General features: G+C 44.1%; 1 long non-coding RNA gene across 1 annotated transcript; it reads right to left on the bottom strand.

Annotated features, from left to right (window-relative positions):
* Positions 1-687: 687 nt before the first annotated feature.
* LOC137430557 (uncharacterized) lies at positions 688-20,605 on the bottom strand. The gene is made up of 2 exons (XR_010985095.1): positions 20,475-20,605; positions 688-1,098 (listed from the first exon to the last, which is right to left on the bottom strand). It is a non-coding gene; the product is annotated as an uncharacterized LOC137430557 (long non-coding RNA).
* Positions 20,606-22,159: the final 1,554 nt, after the last annotated feature.

The raw sequence follows: 22,159 nt of genomic DNA, 5'->3' as shown, positions 1-22,159 counted from the left end.
CTTTGCGTGTGCGGGGTAACTAGTGGATATACCTGACAAGAACAGGTGATGGGGTAGATTAGGGTTTGAAAGGACGGGAAGATGATGACAATACTGTGACATTGGGCATGAAGCCCCCACCATAATGCTGTGAATCATCCCACATAGTGAGCACTATGACAAAAGTCTACTTTGACTGGGCCAAGCGGAATAATAGGAGTTGGATGTAAATTTACAGTAGATGATATAGGCAGGCAGGAGCCTGGTGTTGGCTTAGCGGTTAGGGTGCGGCTTGGGATCCTAGGATCCGGAGTTTGAATCCCGGTCGATCACTGAATTAACGCCAGTGGGGTTGACTCAGCCTGACCATCCTTCCGAGGTCCGGAAATTGAGTACCAGCTTGCGAGGATGAATGATCTTGCGAGGATGGTGTGTACCCCGATTTAGATTAGGTACACAGTATCCCTGTACATCGCAAGAGGGTTGGTGTCAGTAAGGGCATCCGGCCAAAAAAAATAGCCTCAAACAAGGAACCATGATTGTCATGGGGCCCGCAAGGCTAACCCCTGCTCTAGCGGGGAAAATGGCCTAAAAACGATCATTCATTCATGATGAAGGCAGGATTGCAAGACTCTTAATTACGCTTTATGGAAGTTTAGTGATGCTGCACAAAATGATGAGAGTTAGAAAACCGGACAGACAGTGTCGTATTATTCACATAGATTGTCTTTTATTGAATGGCAGGTGATGGACAAATGGAAAATGACCAATATATTTTCAATGTCCCTCAACTACATACAATATTTTACCATTTCGGGCTGAGGTGTGGTACTTTTACCTTTTAGGTTAAATCACCTTGATGATTGTGATGTCATACCTCTGTTAATAGTGTGAGTGGAGCACACTTTATTTCTTCATCCACCTCTTCCCGTTTTTCATTCTCTCTTTTATCTTTATCTGAAGCTCTGAAAATGCCAGCCTCATTCTCAATGTCACATCTCGCGGCATTGTCACTTAGCTGAGAGTTTTGGTCTTCTTCAGACATTGCGGGGATGTTCCCTCCTTATATTTACACAAGGTTTGCAATGTGTCGTCTGGAAACACAGCACATTATCCCACCTGGAATAAAAGATAACATGCAAACGCATGTTTGTCAGAGGTAGCATTCACTTTTGTTGCTCAATTATTATATTACTGTCATTAGGTACCCACAGAACTTCCACATCTTACTATAATTCACCAAATGTCCATCCGTCTGTCTGTCTGTCTGTCTGTCCGTTCGAAGGTACCACAAAAACGGCTGAACCGATCGCAACGATAATTTGGGTGGGTAATCCTGGGATCTCCTGGAGTAAAATAGGGTATATTGTTTTTTCCAATTTCAGCTTTGGCCCCCAGCATTTTCATGTTTGGACTCCAGCATAACGTTATTTTCCCGGGTGCCGCACAAACGGCTGCACCGATTGGCTGCACCGATCGGACTCGGTAACCTCGGACAAAGACCTTTTATAAGGACATGGGTTGAATCCCTGCTTGAGAGAATGCCAACCCCCTCCCCACCATCACGGTCGTCTCTCCAACTCACAATCCAACAAGATATGCGGAAAGGATGACCCAAAACAAATTATCTTCTTTTTATTCGTATATAAACATCATTAAAAGTAAATAATGACCTCGGCCAAAGTTCAAACGACGTCAGTTTAATCTCTACATGAGAGAATTCCACATAGCTATTTGGGCAGTGTATACGCTAACAGATCGCTGTCTCCATCGATCTTGCCGAGGCCGTAACCCCTATTGGCTCAAGATCCTTTTAACTGTTGACTTGGTAGTTTTTACAATGAAGGAAACATTAACAATGTTGTTAAAAGTTTATTTTGTGATTAATTTGTGATTGGCGTTATATTGTTTGGAAAGAAAAAAAGAGATATCAAGTTCAAGTAAATGATGACATGCCATGATGGTTTCTACTTCTAAACGTGAACTTCGCGGATCGCCATATGCAGATTCGCCACGGACCCATGATCGATGTTTCTATATGTGAACGTGCCCGTTTGTTTGTGAACGGGTACGTTTTTCATGGATGTCCTTCACGAACTTGTTGTCCATGTCTGACCTGCGACTGAGGGTGCTACAGACATGTGGAATTTATTGGTTTCATGCTTTAGCATTCGCCGTATCTGCATTGCCTATTTGCTTCTGGCCTCCCACCCGTGTGTGGCACGGGTATCTCACTAGTAATGTAAAATGTGAACTCAAGTCTTCAACCTCCCCCCCCCCCCCCTCCCAACCCCAAGTCCTTAAACCCTCCCACATCCCCCACAACCTCCCCCCTCCCCACAACCCTAAGGCTTCAATCTGCTCCTCATTCCAAGTCTTCAAACTCCCTGCTCATGCCAAGTCCTCAACCTCCCTCCCCCCCCAACTCCAAAGCAAATACTCAACCCCCTCCCCAAAGCCTCAATCTCCCACCCTAACTCTCTGTCCTCCCTCTCCCCCTTTCTTCCCGTTCTCCAAAGTAAGAGGGCACTTTTACTTCAATGTATATTATTTCTTCATTAAGGTAATTACCTCATTGTAATAGTGCAATATTTAACTCTCTTTCATATATCCACCTTATTATTGTTATGTCTCCCAGTCCACTGAAAAGCATCCCCACAGCATGATGTTGCCACCACCATGCTTCACGGTAGGGATGGTGTTAGATGGGTGATGAGCTGTGCTCGGTGTCTGCCAGACATAGCACTTTGCATTCAGGCCAAAGAGTTCAATATCCATCTCATCAGACCACAGAATATTTGCCTCATGCTCTCAGAGTCTTTCACGTGCCTTTTTGCAAACTCCAGGCATACTGTCCTGTGCCTTTTACTCAGGAGTGGCTTCCGTCTGGCCTCTCTCCCATAAAGCCTCGAATTGTGAAGGGCTGAAGAGACTGTTGTCGTTCTGTCAGGTACTCCCATCTCAGCCAAGGAACTCTGTAATTACCCTGCGTTCGTGAAGCGAAAAGCGGGGTTAAGCATTCATGTACGTACATACGTGTGCCGTACGTGTCTGCATTTTAAAAATTCATTTACTCAGCAACTGTTGGTCCGATTGACATGAAATTTTCACCATAGGAGAGCCTCCTCCTGTAGAACATTTTAACGAGTATTATGACGTCAAACGTCATGGGGTACAGGCGCCATCTTGGAAAAAACCTTAAAATGCTGCACCTCTATATCTCCAAAACCACTGCATGGAAAAAATTGAAACATGGCTCATTGTAAAGAACTCTATATGGGGAATAGGTGTTGTTAACGATGACATCATTGGTGCCATAATTATGACGTCATAATTCGACAGGGACAACGCTTAGTCTGATCAGTTTAAAATGTATTGGGCGTGATCTATGAAACAATTATATTAGAGAATACTAGTGAGATACCCGTGCTACGCATGGGTGGGAGGCCAGAAGCAAACAGGCAATGCAGATACAGCAAATGCTAAAGCATGAAACCAATAAATTCCACATTCCTCTAGCACCCTCAGTCGCACGTCAGACATGGGCAGCAACGTGAAGGACTTCCATGAAAAACGTACCCGTTCGCAAACAAACGGGTATGTTCACGTATAGAAACATCAATCGTGGGTCCGTGGTGAATCTGCATATGGCGATCTGCGAAGTTCACGTTTAGAAGTAGAAACCATCACGGCATGTCGTCATTTACTTGAACTCGATATCTCTTTTTTCATTCCAAACAACATAACTCCAATCAAAAAATAATCACAAAATAAACTTTTAACAACATTGTTAATGTTTCCTTCATTGTGAAAACTACCAAGTCAAAAGTTAAAAGGCTTTTGAGCCGATAGGTGTTACGGCCTTGGCAAGATCGATGGAGAAAGCGATCTGTTAGCGTATACACCGCCCAAATAGCTATGTGGAATTCTCTCATGTAGAAATTAAACTCACGTCATTTGAACTTTGACCGAGTCATTATTGTCCCCCGTCGCTCAGCGGAGCAAAAGGGGGACTATGGCTTTCCCCTCCGTCCGTGTGTCCGTCCGTGCGTGCGGGCATGCGTGCGTGTGTGCGTGCGGCATGCGTGCGTGCGTAAGCGAAGGACCGCATTCGAATTTGGTGTGTGGGTGCAACCCACGTCAAAATCCAAGATGGCCGCCGCCATGTATGTCTGATGCCATGTATGTCTGAACATTGTAACCTGCATATCTTGAAAAATAAGCGAAGTACCAACTTCTAATCTGGTGTGTGGGTGTATCTAGGCATAAGGAAGAACGCTATTGAAAATTGGGTCGCCACGTCAAAATCCAAGATGGCCGCCGCCATGTATGTCTGAACCTTGTGAGATGAATATCTTGAAAAATAAGCGAAGTACCAACTTCTAATCTGGTGTGTGGGTGTATCTAGGCATAAGGAAGAACGTTTTTGAAAATTGGGTCGCCACGTCAAAATCCAAGATGGCCACCACCATATATATGTCTGAAACTTGTGAGCGAAATATCTCGAAAATAAGCGAAGTACCAACGTCTAATCTGGTGGGTGGGTGTATCTAGGCACATGGAAGAACGCTGTTTAAAATCGGGTCGCCACGTCAAAAGCCAAGATGGCCGCCGCCATGTATGTCTGAAACTTGTGAGATGAATATCTTGAAAAATAAGCAAAGTACCAACTTCTAATTTGGTGTGTGGGTGTATCTCGGCATAAGGAAGAACGCTATTGAAAGTTGGGTCACCACGTCAAAATCCAAGATGGCCGCCACCATATATATGTCTGAACATTGTGAGCGAAATATCTTGAAAAATAAGCGAAGTACCAACTTCTAATCTGGTGTGTGGGTGTATCTAGGCACAAGCAAGAACGCTGTTTAAAATTGGGTCGCCACGTCAAAATCCAAGATGGCCGCCGCCATGTATGTCTGATGCCATGTATGTCTGAAACTTGTAACCTACATATCTTGAAAAATAAGCGAAGTACCAACTTCTAATCTGGTGTGTGGGTGTATCTAGGCATAAGGAAGAACGCTGTTGAAAATTGGGTCGCCACGTCAAAATCCAAGATGACCACCGCCATGTATGTCTGAACCTTGTGAGATGAATATCTTGAAAAATAAGCGACGTACCAAATTCTAATCTGGTGTTTGGGTGTATCTCGGCATAAGGACGAACGCTATTGAAAATTGGGTCGCCACGTCAAAATCCAAGATGGCCGCCACGATGTATGTCCAACACTTGTGAGATGAATATCTTGAAAAATAAGCGAAGTACCAACTTCTAATTTGTTGTGTGGGTGTATCTCGCCATAAGGAAGAACGTTCTTGAAAATTGGGTGGCCACGTCAAAATCCAAGATGGCCGCCGCCATGTATGTCTGAACCTTGTGAGATGAATATCTTGAAAAATAAGCGAAGTACCAACTTCTAATTTGGTGTGTGGGTGTATCTCGCCATAAGGAAGAACGCTATTGAAAATTGGGTCGCCACGTAAAAATCCAAGATGGCCGCCACCATATATATGTCTGAACCTTGTGAGCGAAATATCTCGAAAAATAAGCGAAGTACCAACTTCTAATCTGGTGTGTGGGTGTATCTAGGCACACGGAAGAACGCTGTTTAAAATTGGGTCGCCACGTCAAAATCCAAGATGGCCGCCGCCATGTATGTCTGAATCTTGTGAGAAGAATATCTTGAAAGATAAGCGAAGTACCAACTTCTAATTTGGTGTGTGGGTGTATCTCGGCATAAGGAAGACCGCTATTGTGAAGTGGGTCGCCACGTCAAAATCCAGGACGGCCGCCACCATATATATGTCTGAACCTTGTGAGCGAAATATCTTGAAAAATAAACGAACTACTAACTTCTAATCTGGTGTGTGGGTGTATCTAGGCATAATGAAGAACGCTATTGAAAATTGGGTCGCCACGTCAAAATCCAAGATGGCCACCTCCATGTTTGTCTGACCCTTGTGAGCGAAATATCATATCATAGCATGTTTTCTGCGTGTTACACTTTGTCAACTCACATCACTTCCCCGACGGGGGACCTAGGCGTAACACTTGTTTACTTTTAATGATGTTTATATACGAATCAAAAAGAAGATAATTGGTTTTGGGTCGTCCTTTCCGCATATCTCGTGGGATTGTGAGTTGGAGACACGACCGTGACGGCGGGGAGGGGGTTGGCATTCTCTCAAGCAGGGTTTCAACCCATGTCCTTATAAAAGGTCTTTCTCCGAGGGCACCGAGTCTGATCGGTGCAGCTGTGCAGCGATCGGTGCAGCCGTTTGTGCGGCACCCGGGAAAATAACGTTATGCTGGAGTCCAAACCTGAAAATGCTGGAGGCCAATGCTGAAATTGGAAAAACAATATAGCCTATTTTACTCCAGGAGATCCCAGGATTACCCACCCAAAATATCGTTGCGATCGGTTCAGCCGTTTTTGCGGTACCTTCGAACGGACGGACAGACAGACGGACGGACATTTGATGAATTATAGTAAGATAAATTAGAGCCATTCGTTTTCAATTATATTAGAAATCGAGAACCTAAGATCTTAAGCCAGCCATATGTCATCGCTCACGTGGTCTGGCAGCCATATTGGATCAAAGAAAAAAAATGTTCAAAAACAGAAGAGTTGGCTCACAACAAGTCGACTGCGCCGGGTAAGTATTCTATGAATACCTTCTAGTTCTGTCACAGTGGTCATTGGGTTCTTGGTCACCTCCCTGACCAAGGTCTTTCTTGCCCGGTTGCTCAGTTTGGTCGTACGGCCAGCTCTTGGAAGAGTCTTGGTCGTTCCATATCCTTTCCATTCCCTGATGACGGAGCTCAATGTGCTCTTGGGAACCTTCAACGCTCTATAAATTGTTTTATACCTTTGGTTTTATACGTTTTATACCAGATCTATGCCTCCTCACAATTCTAACTCAGAGTTCTATGGATGGTAGAGTTTCTGCTCTGACATGGACTGTCAACTGTGGGACCTTATATATACAGAAGAAAAGTGTGTTTCTTTTAAATCATGTCCAATCAATTGAATTGACCACAGGTGGACTCCAATCAAGTTGTGGAGACATCTCAAGGATGATCAAATTAAATTGGATGCACCTGAGCTCTATTTGGAGTGTCATAGCAAAGGGGTTGAATACTTATTAACTCAAGACATTTCAGCTTTTCATTTTGAATTGATTTGAACAAAATAAAAATCCGCTTTGACATTATGGCGTATTATGTGTAGATCAATGCCAAAAAAAAATCTCACTTTAATCCATTTTTTATTCAGACTGTAACAAAAGAAAATATGAAAAAGCCAAGGGGTGTGAATACTTTCTGAAGGCACTTTACGTATCACCTGGGTGAGACGTTATAAGTGGGTTTAAATTCAAACGCATTTTGGACAGCTCAAAGGTGAGTGCACATACCCCTCAGCTATCCTACCAGCCCAATACCATACCTAAGATAAACAAGGATGACATCGTTTCTAGATCAGTACTTCCACTTGGTGAAAGCATATCATGGGAGGGCTCTTCAAAGCTTTGGGAGAATCACAGTGGAGAGAAGGCTGGAGTATAATAGGGCAGAGTGATAGATAGGGAAGAAGAAGAAGCACTCCTTTTGCGTCTTCAGATGCACATAGAGCTGCCAGGCAGTTTTTACCTGGCTTGCGGGCACAATCCTGGACGGGTTGCCACTCGATATGCCATTCGATAAGGAACAGGACACTTGAATGGCTCATTCTTCCCAGTAAGCTGGTAATCGTTTTGATGACCTTGAGAAGATTTTATCATTCTGTATTCAGTCTGTGGCTGCTGGTTGCATCATTACTGGGAGTGTGCATGTGCTACTGATGCAGTGCCCCCTGTTTCCAGGGGCTCAAACTCAGGAACCTAAGATCTTAAGCCAGCCACCTTTACCGTTAAGCCCAGGTTAGTGAGCGGAGAAGGACATGTTGCGGATCGTGAAGGCAGAACAGAGAAGATAATTACCATATGACATCTATCTATAATTCCAGTAATCTCTGTGTGTATGTTTGTATGTTTGTATGTTTGTATGTCTGTATGTCTGTGACCGCTGTTTCTCGACAACCACGGGTCCGATATACTTTAAACTTGCCAGGTATATTGCTGGGGACCCGAGGATGTGCCTTTTCAAGGTTTCATATTAATCGGAGAAGTAGTTACCGAGCTATGTCCAAAAAACGATTCAACCAATCAGAGAGCAGCGAGCTATCACGTGTGCCGAACGTGGCGAACAGACTCTGCCTCGGACGGCACATTTGAGAGCGTATTCATTTATTTCACGTTGGAAAACTATGTTGCCGTTAAACTATGTTTTAAAACTAATTAAAACTAATTTGCGATTCATTCGCTTTCCTGCGCGTTTGTGCACGCGATGGCGATTTCTTTACCAAACTCCGCAAGCCGTTCGCTTTGGACCAAACCATTTCATGTAAATAGAGGGGGGGGATTGTCACCGTACTCGCAAGCCGTTCGCTTTGGACCAAACCATTTCATGTAAATAGAGGGGGGGGGATATAATTTTAGATATAGATATAGTACGGGCATGCCCTAGTTGAGTTTAATTGTCGTACCCATCTCGATGAACTCGGGGTGAAATCCGTGGATAATCTGCATTTTCTCTTTATATCGATACAATTCCCACTTGGATCGGCAGTCTTTAATGACTTTTGTCTGGTATTTAGGTCTTATTACCCTGCACTCGCGAAGCAAAAGTGGGGCTAAGCGATCGTGTGCGTGTGTACGTGTGGCGTATGTACATACGTACGTGTGTCTGCATTTTAAAAACTCATTATTCTCGGCAACTGTTGGGCCGATTGACACAACATTTTCGCCATTGGAGCGCCTTTGCATGTATATTTTTTCATTCATGATTATGACGTCATAGGTCACGTAGTATGGACGCCATCTTGGAAAAACCTTGCACCTCTATATCTCTGAAACCACTACGTGGAAAAAATTGAGACAATGCTCATTTTCAAGTACTCTCCATGAGGATAAGATATGTTAATGATGATGTCATCAGTGCCTTCCTTATGACGTCATAATTCGACAAGTTCAACGCTTGATCCAATCAGTATGAAAAAAAAAATTCTCTGCAATTGTTGGTCTGATGGACATGACATTTTCATCATAGAAGCGTCTCCTGTAAAAATTTTAATGATAGTTATGATGTCATAGGTCACGTGGTACAGGTGCCATCTTGGAAAAATCTGAAAAATGTTGCACCTCTCTATCTCGGAAACCGCTCCATTGAAAAAATTGAAACGTGGGTCATTGTAAAGAACTCCGCATGGGGAATAAATGTCGTTAACAATAACGCCATTGGTGTCTTAATTATGGCGTCATAATTCGATAGGGATAACGCTTAGTCTGATCAGTTTGAAATTTATTGAGCGGGATTTACGCACCAATTATGTTACGGAATGTAAATTTATGATGTAATCTCACGCATGGTCTGGTGGCCATATTGGATAAAAGAAAAAAAGCCTTAAAAAAAACAAACAGAAGAGTCGGCTCACACCAAGTTGACTGTGCGGGGTAAGTATTATATGAATACCAATATCTATGAATACCAAGCAACACAGAGTTAGGAGTAAAAGGAGTTTGTGAAACCGTGATAGAATTTTGCCAAATGCAAAGGGCTACTGATCAGTGGAAGATCTTTACCTTGGCGATCCACAGTCGCTATTGATTGGTACGTATAACTCTTGTGTTCAAATTTACAATGTGTGGTGTAGGCCATGGGGTATGGCATCAAAACATGTGTATAATATCTGGGAGGAGAATTACAGTGCTCTCAAACATCGACATTGAGTCCCTTGGAATTTTTTTAAATGTTTGGAACCACGACGTTGTTTTCCTGCCCTTGTTCAAATTGTTCTGGCAGCTACAAATGTTTCATACCAAGCAAAACCAAGCTGTGAAATAACTTGCTTGATGAATGTATTCATATACCAGAATGCAAACTGTGGTCTTGATGAAATTGTTAAGGTTTCTACGCCAAGATCGTTTGTTGTCTCAAACAGCCCGTGGGTGTTTTCTTAAATTAGCGCTGTTTGTTGTGTTTTCCTGGAGGCTGAAAGTTGAACACACGACCAGGAAAACCAATAAAAGACCGTTTGACCTTTTGAAGATACGGTTCAGATCAAGATGCATCGTTGGGGTTATTTATCTGCTGAGCAAGTGGTGCCACACGATCCTAATGCGACGTCCAGTCCAGCCCCGGGGGGTGGTGTTAGATTCAGTCCAGTGAAGGCAGCACTAATGGTGGTTGGCAGGCAATAACGTCCTATTGATTGAGCCAAGTAGCTAACCACGGGATCCGTAGCCATGCCGTTCGGATTCATTCGCTACATCCACAACTTTGCGTCTATTCCGGCTTTTTGTGCCAAGGGAAAACGACTCATGGCCACACTCCATTGACGTTTCATGGACCTTTTTAATGATTTTAAAAATCAATTCCATATCGAGGACTCATGGAAGAGCAGATGTAAATGGGAACACAAACACCATGTACTCGCGTTCACCTTAAGCCATACTTTGGCGTCAAAAAATGTGGTGATGAGGCTTTTTTCAACTTTTTTCAAATTAACTAATTTAGCAAGTGAAAGTCGTTTTGCTCAACCATCCTTTCTTTCCGCAACTTCCGACCCATGACGTAACTGTAGGAAGGAAATCCTCCATCGTTTCTTTTTCAATCCACAAGATATGAATCAATTAACGAATCACCTCCAAGTGTCCATGCATTTCTTTGTATCATGACATGTCGATGTGTCTTCGGTGGTCGCAGTAAATTCCATCAGGCCAACAAAGGTGACACTGGGCTGAGACCCCACATGCATGGATCAGAGCACTGCCGTGTGTGTGTGTGTGTGTGCGTGTGTGTGTGCATGTATGTTGTTCTACATGCGGGTTTCAGAAATCCTCCTCCGTTATGGTAATTTGGGGGGAGGAGAGGGGTGGTGGGTGACGACGACTCATGGACCAGATGTGAAGTTTTCTTGTTCTCAAACGTTTCTTCTGACAGTTCTTTTGAGCATCGTCACAGAGCCCCAGACAGCTTCCAACTGCAGTTAGTTTGTATTAATACTCCCAGCGATGGTTTTTAAGGTCTTGTGAGGTTCTTCTTCATCATTCCCATTCCTCCAATTATCACCGGTACACATTCGGAGCTATTCAGCTCCCAAGATTTTTTCACTTCATTTTTGATGTCTTGGTATTCAGTCATTTTCTTGACTTCGATGTTGTTTAGGCCAAAATCGGTGGAAAATGAAACCTCAATTAGCAATGCCTTCTTTTCTTTTTCGTACTTCAGTACAATATCCAGTCTGATTCGAACTATCCTTTTCAAATCAACAACTCTCCTTTTCACATGTTTCTATACCTCCTCCAACCAACCACAATCCATTGTGTGTTTGGTACTTTATGTTTATCAATTTGTTCTCTCATCCATTCCCTCAGTCCTATCATTGTATGTCCCATTGCTTTATTCCAGTTAATCCTTTTGTTTTCTTGATAATTTGGTCCTTTTGTAAGTAATGTACATAACGGAATGTTCACAATTACAATGATGCATGTTATTTAAACGTTCCTCGACGTCTATGGATTGTACAGTTTCTTTATAGTTGAAGATTTTTTTCCCGAATTACATTTCCCAAAGTGTACACAACCCTCGTGTCCCCCTTCTGTTGTATTGTTTCTGGAAGTTTACCCCAAACTTCCTTCTGTTGGACTATTTTCCCGATATTGATCATTTCTACCCCATTGTTTTCAAACATTATTTTGATGATGTCATTGTCTTTTCTACGATTAACTTATTTAGGTTTCTATTTGTACATTTTATGGTCAATCATGTCGAGAATTGCTGCCATGAGTTGGATTGGGAGTTCCTCTTGATCGTCCTCTTCCATTAATCTGTGAACGATTTGATAAACTTCTTTCAGGTGTCTTTTTTTAAAAAGCATTGATTTTAATTCCACTGCTGTTAAGTAATGTAGAGATATTTGATTTGTTAAGATCTAACCAATCATTTACGGTTTGTTGTGGTGTGTCTGTAACTGGACGTTTACATCCATAACTAGAACGCCACTCAGTAGAGCGCATACTCCCGCCGTGGGTTTAGTTGGAATAATACGTTTTGTTTAACATCCACTCTCCCCAAAACAATAAATGAAAAAGAAAGTAAGCCCTAACTGTCAGAGAATTTATTTTCATATATCTCGGAATTAGAGGAGAAAAACATCATTTAAGAATAAGAATAAAAGCTTTAATGCACTAAAACAGAAAAAATCTTTCCCAAAAAAATTTCCCAAAAAATTCCTGGATCCGGAATAATATCCTGAGCTTCACCAAAAACTAATCAATTCTTCCTTATCCCAAGGGCAATCATCCCACCAACTTTCATCCACATCCGTTCTGAACTTTTCCAGATATCTTGTTCACAAACACCCGAACACACACACGCACACACACACACGCACACACACACACACGGACACGATCGAATGCATTACTCCCTGACGGGAGTAATTATGCACTCTGTGTCTCTCAGAGTCTCGTGCCAAGGTGTTAAAAACAGAAGCAACTAGAACGGCACTCGGTAGAGCGCATACCTCCACCAGGCTGAAGTTTGTTTTGTATCCCACTAATAGGGTTGATCTGGATTCGGACCTGAACGAAAATCTAATCGGCTTCTGCTTGTCATATAACCAACTCGTCCAACTAGTTTAGTCATAACTCGTCCATAACTTTTTTAAATATCGTGCTGTGTGTCGCTTTTCGCCCGATCTCCCAATGGCGAAGAATCACTTAAAAATTAAATAATTATCGTATCCGAATCCATATTCAGATCTTCACCAAAATCGAATTTATTAGTCCTCATCACACACCCAAACTCTTTACCAAGTTTCGTTCAAATCCGTTCATAACTTTTTCAGATATCCTGCTATGTATTGTTTTTGGCCCAATCACTCAATGGGGAAGAATCACTTTTAAAATTTCCAGTAGTCGGATCCGAATCCGGATCTTCACAAAAATCTAATCATTTCGTCCTTGGCACATACGCTACATGTCTGCAAATTTCGTCCGAATCCATCCGCAACTTTTTGAGATATCTCGTTCACAGACAGACAGACAGACAGACAAACAGACAGACAGGGGTGAAAACCTAACCTCCATCCTCCTTTGGTGGTGGAGGTAATTATGTTTTGTCCATTATGTTGTCCACTGACCTTACCTCTTATAAAGGAAAGAGAGGGAGAAGAAGAAGTTGTATGTATGTATCAGTAATTCTTTAATTTAATCTATAGCGTAATCAGTTCTTAATTCTACCGAATATATCAATAAGATAATTAATATCTATAAGTCTTCTACCAACTCCTCCCCGGCCTAGCTCCCCCAGCTCTCTCTGTGCTTTGTCCCCCCTAAATATTCCTACAGGTCGCACAAGATCTGCCAGCCACCCTCTTATGGTTAAACTGCCGAAATCTCGGCTCTCTGCTCACCTTCACTCTTTCATTCATCTTTTCTCCCGCCTCTGGAACAAACTCCCCCACTCCCTTCAATCCCACTCCTCCCTCCAGGTCTTTAAAACAGCTGTTCACCACCATCTCTTATCTTCTCCCATCCAAAACCTTGATCTTTTCTACCCCCGCTAATTCACCCCAGATACACTTTTTTGAAATTCCAACTTCTTTCCAGGAAGTCCTTGCAGTGTCCATATGTTTTATACCTCTCCCACTCCCCCCCCCCCCCCCCCCCTTCCCATGCCTTCCCCCCTCCCAAGCCCTCTCCCTCCCACAGTTCTCTCGATATCCCTGCTCTCAAATGTTGTGTTTGTGTCCTTCCCCCTCTCTCCCCATCTGGTCTTCTGCTCCTCTTATTATATGTTTTATGTGTCGGTTTGACTTTTTGTGTGGTTAATGTTAGCTCTTTCGCGAGCCTCGATCTTGTATACAAAACAAACAAAAAAAACCTTGATCTTTTCTACCCCCGTCAATTCATCACAGATTCCATTTTTTGAAATACCGATTTCTTTCCTGGAAGTCCGAGCAGTGTTTTTTTTACTTCTCCCACCGCCCCCCGCCCTTCCCATGCCTCCTCCCCCAAAGCCCTCCCCCTCCCACAGATCTCCCGATGTCCCTGCTCTCCATCTTGTCTCCTGCTCCCTTTATCATATGTTTTATGTTTTATGTGTCAGTTTGTCTTTTTGTGATCAATGTTAGCTCTTACACGAGCCTCGATCTTGTATACAAAATAAAAAAATAATTTAATCCATAGAAGTTCTTTATGCTCACAGAATTGTGTGATTGTTTTATCTTCCATCCTATCCTTTTTCTGGCCATTTCCGCTTATCTTTTTCTATAAAATGAACATTGAAGCTCAAATCTTTACAATATCCTGAAGTAAAGTGATGGGAAATTAGTGGACAACCAATAGTTTTATCTGGGTTTTTCATGCCGCTTTTGTCTGCATTCATTCTTACATGACATCTCTGCAATGTTTCACCAACATCGCCCATTTGCTACAGGTCAATAAGTAAACTATATTTGAGATTTTACATGTAATTAATTCTTTAGTTTCTCTCAACTTGTAAGATCTAGCCATTACAGTATAATTAATTATATTGCTCGTAGCAAATTTTGATCAAGTTATGCAATTGCAACATCTTACCCTTTGTCCAGCGTTTTGAAAACAGTACAAACAAATAAACAACAACAAAATTCTATATTAATTCTTTCTCTCCTCCCGGACACGTGCTTATTCGCTCTCCTCCTCGTCTCGACTTGTGCCCCGCCCCCTATATCTCGTTTTTCTTCCACCTCTGCTCTGGCTTTCTCAAATCCACGTTCCCACTTAGAGACTTTTCCCAGATTGTTTTTCATGGTTTTGTTGAAATATTATTTTAATATGTTTAAACCGCAGCCGTGATGCTGACGCCGCCCTCCCCCCACCCTCAGAATTTCCATGTTTTGAACGTTTCCCAGTGTGTACCCTGGATTAGAATAGGTACACCATATCCCTGCGTGTCGTAAGAGACGAATAAGAGGGTTGGCGTCAGGAAGGGCATCCGGCCATAAAAACATTGCCTCAAAAAGAGAACCATGACAATTACAACTACATATGGGCAGGGTACAGCCCGAAGTGGAGATCGGTTTCTGAGGTTTGGGACATGGAATGTTGGGACAATGACAGGGAGATCAGGAGAAGTGGTGGAAGTATTGGTCAGAAGAAGAGTGGACATATGTTGTGTGCAAGAGACGAGATGGAAGGGAAGTGGTGTGAGAATGGTGAAGGGTAGGCAGGGACAGAAATACAAGTTTATGTGGCAAGGGTGCCTGGAGGGTGTGAATGGTGTTGGTGTCCTGTTTTCTGAGGAGTTTGTAGACAGTGTGGTGAGTGTGACTAGAGTGAGTGATAGGTTGATGATGGTGAAAATGATGATTGGAAAGCTCTTGGTGAACGTCATCTCGGGATATGCTCCGCAGGTTGGTCGAAGCGATGAAGAGAAGGACAAGTTCTGGTGTGCGATAGAGAAGCTGATGGAAAACGTGAAAGATGAGGAAGTTGTTGTGGTAGGAGGAGACCTAAATGGACATGTGGGAAGGAGTATGGACGGTTTTGACGGAGTTCATGGGGGTTACGGATATGGTGTGAGAAATGGAGAAGGTGAAAGGATTTTGGAGTTTGCTGATGGAGCTGATTTGTTGATTTGTAATACTCAGTTCCAGAAAGAGGATAATAAGCTTGTTACATACACGTCAGGTGGGTCGACGACAACCGTTGACTACCTGATGGTGCGTAGGCGAGATAGGGAGCACCTCCGGGACACAAAGGTGATCCCGGGGGAGGAGGCTGTTTCAGAGCACCACTTGGTTGTCTGCGACATAAGGGTGAAAGGTGCGAGGGGAGCTCGGCGGGTGAAGTACCAACCGAGAATGAAGGTGTGGAGGTTGAAAGAGGTGACAGGAAGGGAGGCATTAAAAGAGAGGCTGAGTAGGGTCGAGGATGATGTGGTTGAGATTGAAAGTGGTTGGATGTCAATGAAAGCTAGTCTGTTGGGAGCCGTTGGTGAGGTATGTGGATGGACAAAAGGACCACCGAGGCACTCGGAAACATGGTGGTGGGATGTTGAAGTTGGAAAGAGGATTGACGAAAAGAGGAAGAAGTTCAAGGAGTGACAGAAGGCAAAGGGTACGGGAGCAGAAACAGCAGAGCATGAAAGTTATAAGGCAGCCAGGAAGGCTGCAAAGAAAGAGGTAGCAAAGGCGCATGAGGCATGTCGGAAAATGTTCGGAGAACGCTTGGATTCGGTAGAGGGTCAGAAAGCAGTATTCAGGATTGCAAAGCAGATAGCGAAAGAGAGGTGTGATGTGATGGGGGTGAGTTGCTTGAAGGATGAAGTGGGACAAATCGTTGTCGACCCAGATGGAATTAAAGGAAGATGGAAAAGATATATGGAAATGCTGTTGAATACAGAGAATGAATGGGATGGCAACATAGAGAGTAACTCAGTTTTAGGACCGGCAGAGAAGATAACTGAGAAGGAAGTTGAGGAAGCGATAAAAGCAATGAAGGGTAGAAAAGCGGGAGGGTCGACGGGAGTTGTGGGAGATATGTTGAAGGCAGCAGGAAGTTGGGGTGTGAAGAGAATGACAGAGATCTGTAATCTGGTGGTGAAAGAAGGCCGCATTCCAGTGGTTTGGGAACTGAGTACACTCGTCCCTCTATACAAGGGGAAAGGTGACCCTCTGGAGTGTGGCTCATACCGAGCGATAAAGTTATTGGAGCATGGAATGAAGGTATTGGAAAGGGTGTTGGAGAGGAGGATAAGGAAGAAAGTGAAGATCGACGAAATGCAGTTTGGATTTATGCCAGGAAGAGGAACGACAGACGCGCTTTTCATTGTGAGGCAGTTGCAGGAGAAGTACATGGAGAAGAGGAAGAAGTTGTTTCTTGGGTTTGTTGATCTGGAGAAAGCATTCGATAGGGTTCCACGCAAAGTATTGACATGGGCATTGAGGAAGTTAGGAGTGGAGGAATGGTTGATCAGAGTAGTGATGGCAATGTACAAAAGAGCGTGCACAGCTGTAAGGATGAAGGACGGGAACAGTGGTGAGTTTGAGGTGAAGGTGGGAGTGCATCAGGGGTCAGTACTAAGTCCACTACTATTTGTAGCTGTGATGGAGGTGCTGGCTCAGAACGTAAAGGAGGGTTTACCGTGGGAGTTGTTGTATGCAGATGATCTGGTGTTGATTGCGGAAAGTATGGATGGACTGAAGGAAAAGATGAACAAGTGGAAGGAATGTATGGAGACAAAAGGTCTGAAGGTGAATATCGGAAAGACGAAGGTGATGGCAAGTGGTAAAGCATGTGGGGAGGTGGAAAGAACTGGGAAGTGGCCCTGTGCTGTGTGTAGGAAGGGTGTCGGAGTGAACTCCATTCAATGTACAATGTGCGCTGAATGGGTTCATCAAAAATGTAGTGGCCTGAGAGGGTCGTTAACCAGTGTGGCAGCTACATTCAAATGTAAGGTGTGCACAGAGGGAGCTGCAGATGGAGGAAATGTTGAGTTGGATCTTGGAGACGGCATGAAGCTGGAAGGTGTGAAAACATTTTGCTACCTCGGAGACATGCTGAATGGAGAAGGTGGATCAGACTCGGCAACGGTTGCTGGAGTGAGATGTGCATGGAAGAAGTTTCGGGAACTGAGTGGCGTGCTGATGATGAGGGGAGTGTCGTTGAAGCTGAAGGGAAAGGTGTATGCTGCATGTGTGAGAAGTGTTATGATTGATGGGAGCGAGACATGGGTAATGGACGTAGAGCAGCAACGAAGGTTGGAAAGGCTGGAAATGCGAATGGTTCGACAGATGTGCGGAGTATCGTTGAGAGAGAGGAAGACAAATGATGAATTGCGAAAGATGATGGGAATAGAGCCTGTGATTGATGCTGTGAAGAGGAACAGGTTGAGATGGTTTGGTCATGTGTTGAGGAAGGATGAAAGTGACTGGTTGAGAAGAGTGATGGAAATGAATGTAGAAGGAAGTAGAGGACGGGGAAGACCGAGAAAGACTTGGCTAAAGATGGTGGTAGAAGAAATGCGGGCAAGGGGGTTAACAAGGAGAGATGCAGAAAATAGGGCAAAATGGAGAAGATTGTGATGGGGACCGCAAGGCTAACCCCCGCTCTAGTAGGGAAAATGGCCTTTAAAATGCATGTTGTTGTTGTTGTTATGCAATTGCAAATCCCACATCTACGCACTTAGCATTCAGATAAGTGTTCCCATTGGCTAATGAAGAATGACCATCTCCTCCAGCCAGGATATCTGAGTTAACTACAGCATTACCTTGTCAGGGAAAATATCCTTTGAGGATGGTTAGTCCCCAGGGACGCTTTTGAAACAAACACATGCACATACAGTCACGTGAAAAAGTAAGTACATTCACCCCATGTAAAGTTTTGACTTTTTCAACATATTTCAACATACAGCTATTTGATCTTCATTTCAACAATATTGATAGATAAAGGTGATATAATATAACAAATATGAAACATTTACATTTTGTAGTCCATTGTATAATTTAAATAAACATAAATGCAAATTTCGCATGTGAAAAAAGTAAGTCGACCCTTGGCTCTAAAAGATGGTATTGCCGCCTTTGGCAGAAACAACCTCAAGTAGGCGTTTCTTATGTCTACCAGTCTCTGACATCGACTTGGAGAAATTTTTGCCCACTCCTCGATGCAGAATTCTTTCAGCTGTGCGATGTTTGAGGGGTTTCCTGCATGCACAGCTCGTTTAAAATCCCATGATTTGAAATGCTAGTGTTGAAACGATCGGGTGGAGGGGGAGGGGGATGGGGGAATGGGGGATGGGAGGGGAGGGGGGAGGGGAGGGGGAAGAGAAGGGGAGGGGAGGGGGGGAGGGGAGGAGAGGGGGGAGGGGAGAAGAGGGGGGGGAAGTACCCGGCATTGCCGGGCGGGGAAGAGGAGGGGAGGGGAACGGGGGGGAGGGGAGGAGAGGGGGGGAGGGTTGGAGAGGGGGGGAGGGGGAAGAGGGGGGGGGAAGTACCCGGCATTCCGTGTATAAACGTGAGGGAGAAGAGGGGGGAGGGGGAGGGGGAGGAGGGAGGGGAGGAGAGGGGGGGAGGGGAGGAGAGGGGGAGGGGGAGGAGAGGAGAGGGGGGAGGGGGGAGGGGAGGGATGGGAGAGGAGAGGGGTGGGAGGGGGGAGGGGGGAGGCGAGGGGGGGAGGGGGAGGGCGAGGGGGGAGGGGAGGGGGAGGGGGCGAGGGGGGAAGGTGCGCGAATCATCGAATCAGCGCGCTGCTCTGCCACAGATTCAGATTCCGTGTATAATAGTCCTCGCTGAAAAAAAATATGGATCTTAAGATGAAAGAAAAAAAAACCTATGTGGTGTGAATGGCAATGTTCCTCGCTGAAATGTGAAAAAACGCAATCGCGCAGTAAGGAACATCACGTGATCGCTCTGAGCGATCGATTGTAACTCTGCGTCGTGTCGTGGGCGTGGCCAACGTGGCCTCATGCTCCCAGGTGATTGGCTAACTCGAGCTCGAGAGAGCCATAATGCGCTACATTATGGCAAAAAATATGGATCTAAAGATGAAAGGGAAAAAAACCTATGTGGTGTGAATGGCAATATTCCTCGCTGAAATGTGAAAAAACGGAATCGCTTTTCGCTCTGAAATACGTGCGAACGCGTAACTGAGTTAATGGCGGCAAGGAACATCACGTGATCGCTCTGAGCGAATCAGCGCGCTGCTCTGCCATTCCGGTCATAATATTCCTCGCTGAAATGTGCTGAGGTAAAAATATGGTTTAAAAATATTATGAAATACATTTTTAGGTCGACCATGTCCTTCCCAGGCTCAATGGCCATGTTTGTGCCAAATATCAAGTACGTGAGCCTCTCCGTTTAGGAGTCTACCGGTAACATTACACACACACACACACACACACACACACACACACACACACACACACACACACACACACACACACACACACACACACACACACACACACACACAAACTGTGTTTTATATATATATATATATATATATATATATATATATATATACACACACATACATTTTTTTTACACACACACACACACACAGGTTTTTTTGCCCATGGTACTCGTATGTAGGCCTCCCTCAAAGTCAGAATACCAACAACTCTGTGGTATCTTTCTTTTTATACAATGGGCTTCATTTCAGGTGACCAGGTGTCTTGCTTTGTGGTTTTAATGGCCGCAGATCATCCACCACACTCCTCACGGCACCATAAATGTATATGTTGGTTAATTTACAATTACTTGACGAGCTGCGCAGAGACCATTTCACATGTGCAATAAACCCAATGTAAAGCACTTTTGAAGCCTTCACCTGCCTTGTGTGGGCTCCCATTTTATGAACCTTGGTCATAACATATGCAGGCAATAACTACAGCTCTAGTTGACTTACCAGATAGAAACAGCCTCTCCAGTGGATCTTATTCACACTAACACAGTCCCAACGTGGTTTATATCGCTCTTCGTGAGGAGATGGACCTGAAAACGCGACTCACAGAACGGTTAGGTGTAGCCTGGGTAACGATAAACGCGGAAGTGACGTAGAAGGAAATTCAATCACGCGCTATTAACAGCGTGTAAATTCCAAGCGAGAGTTCTAACAGAACATATAAGTATATTTTTATTACTCTTCAGAACATCGTACAGTGTTATATTACCGCAGGTATAATCACCGCACAAGAGTTTAGATTCCGACCCCGTGCAGACGCTCTTTGATCAAGATGGCGAAGCCCGGTTTCCCCAGGGCAACTCACAAACCCCATCGTCAAACGTTACAATATCCACCCCCCCCCCCCCACCCCCCGACCAGTTCTGAAACAAACACATTTTCAATTTCCATATCCAAGGAACTGACTGCAAACTTCCCCAAAATTGACTTGAAAACGTTTGGAAACATATTACGGTAAAAGAAATTGCTGAACAAGGAAATGTTCGACTCAATCCACTTTAAACAGAATGGAAGGGAACAAAATGGAAAAGGGGGAACACCAACAACAGAGTACAAGTGAGAGTGAGATCAAGGGGAGAGGGAGAAGGACACGTGGGGGTGAACAAGCTTCACACAAGCTGAACCAAACACAGCAAGAAGAGGAAGGAGCAAGTGGGGATGAAACAGAAAAGGAACATTCCAACCGACAACAAACAAAAATAGGCGAGGGAAAGGAGGGGGGGGAGGGGCGAGGAGATCACAATAGCCTGGAAAACGGAAGTCCTTGGGAATGGGTGAAGGGCTGGGAATCTGGGAATCATAATAGCCTGGAAAAAGGGAGTCCTTCGGAATGGGTGAAGGGATGGGAATCATAATAACCTGGAAAAAGGGAGTCCTTCGGAATGGGTGAAGGGATGGGAATCATAATAACCTGGAAAAAGGGAGTCCTTCGGAATGGGTGAAGGGATGGGTATCATAATAACCTGGAAAAAGGGAGTCCTTGGGAATGGGAGAAGGAATAGGAATCATAATAACCTGGAAAAAGGTAGTCCTTGGGAATGGGTGAAGGGATAGGAATCATAATAACCTGGAAAAAGGGAGTCCTTCGGAATGGGAGAAGGAATAGAAATCATAATAACCTGGAAAAAGGGAGTCCTTCGGAATGGGTGAAGGGATGGGAATCATAATAACCTGGAAAAAGGGAGTCCTTCGGAATGGGTGAAGGGATGGGAATCATAATACCCTGGAAAAAGGTAGTCCTTGGGAATGGGTGAAGGGATGGGAATCATAATAACCTGGAAAAAGGGAGTCCTTTGGAATGGGTGAAGGGATGGGAATCATAATAACCTGGAAAAAGGGAGTCCTTCGGAATGGGTGAAGGGATGGGAATCATAATAACCTGGAAAAAGGGAGTCCTTCGGAATGGGTGAAGGGATGGGAATCATAATACCCTGGAAAAAGGGAGTCCTTCGGAATGGGTGAAGGGATGGGAATCATAATAACCTGGAAAAAGGGAGTCCTTTGGAATGGGTGAAGGGATGGGAATCATAATACCCTGGAAAAAGGTAGTCCTTGGGAATGGGTGAAAGGATAGGAATCATAATAACCTGGAAAAAGGGAGTCCTTCGGAATGGGTGAAGGAATAGGAA

This window comes from Myxine glutinosa, chromosome 7, assembly GCF_964187855.1.
Source record: "Myxine glutinosa chromosome 7, kmMyxGlut1.1, whole genome shotgun sequence".
Lineage (NCBI taxonomy): Eukaryota > Metazoa > Chordata > Myxini > Myxiniformes > Myxinidae > Myxine > Myxine glutinosa.
Note: the sequence above shows the minus strand (reverse complement) of the source record. Positions and strands in the feature narration are given on the sequence as shown.